The following is a 571-nucleotide window of genomic DNA, read 5'->3' on the forward strand; positions in this document are numbered from 1 at the left end:
TGCGCGACCGGAAGGGCATCGACTTCGCGAACATTCGAGATTATTCTCGAACACCGGGGGACCCGTCGTTGGGCTCCTTTGTTCGCGAGCAATTTTGATTCCGGTTCGGTTATATATCTAGAATAATAGAAGATTACTAATAATAGTAGAAATACATATATCTAGAAAACGTTAAGACAACGAATAAACAATCCTAGTTGAGTATCGAGACTTGTTCGCGTCAGTAAGCGAATCTTTCGAGACAAGAAGCAAAAAAGAGAAGGAAAAAGACCCTCTCTTTATTCTAACAGAACTGTATCACGCAGAACATAAGTAAATCGTTGTAAAAGTACATATAGACTCGCATTTTGACTTACATAAAATACGCAACGAGGTAACATTATCAGTCGACCGACAAACGCATCTAATTGTAAGTCATGCTACGAAACCGTATTGAACCGCTTTTCTCTCTTTTTTAAAAACAAAACAAAACAAAACAAAACAAAAATTTCTCTGTTCACGATTCCATAAGCATCGCCTTTACCCGAGGCAAAGGTCAGTGATCACGCAACACTAAAGGATTAAAAATATA

This window comes from Ceratina calcarata, unplaced genomic scaffold (assembly GCF_001652005.2).
Source record: "Ceratina calcarata isolate Rehan_Ccalc_2016 unplaced genomic scaffold, ASM165200v1 scaffold2551, whole genome shotgun sequence".
Taxonomy (NCBI): domain Eukaryota; kingdom Metazoa; phylum Arthropoda; class Insecta; order Hymenoptera; family Apidae; genus Ceratina; species Ceratina calcarata.